This window comes from Elephantulus edwardii, unplaced genomic scaffold (genome assembly GCF_000299155.1).
Source record: "Elephantulus edwardii isolate Elephantulus edwardi_28Jun2011 unplaced genomic scaffold, EleEdw1.0 scaffold00242, whole genome shotgun sequence".
In the NCBI taxonomy this organism is placed as follows: Eukaryota; Metazoa; Chordata; class Mammalia; order Macroscelidea; family Macroscelididae; genus Elephantulus; species Elephantulus edwardii.
In genome coordinates this window covers 3,481,917-3,482,312 of record NW_006399992.1, presented here as the reverse complement: position 1 = coordinate 3,482,312, position 396 = coordinate 3,481,917, and positions in this window count along the sequence as shown.

The window sequence follows — 396 nt, the reverse complement described above, 5'->3', positions numbered from 1 at the left end:
CTGCCTTCCATAGAGGAGCTCTTGTGGCCTAGTGGTAAGGAGCTGCACTGTCAACCCAAAGGAATGATGTTTGAATCCACCAGTTGTTACGTAGCAGAAAGATGGGCAATCTCCTCCTTTTCAAGTTACTGCCTCTGTAAACCCGCTTGAGGGTTAGTTATAGGTCAGTTCTGACTCAACACATAGCAGCAATAATCTTGAGAAGTGTATAATCTGTGCATAAGAGACCAAGGGGTAAAGCATTTGCATTAAAGTCAGTAAGGAGAGACTTCTAACGGCCTGGTAAGAATAAACAGATTTGTGAAATACAGCAAGCAGAGAGGCATTCTAGGTAATAGTGACTATAAAGCCCATCAGGTCAAAATTTAAATAATCCCTTTGTGACTGAGATACCTC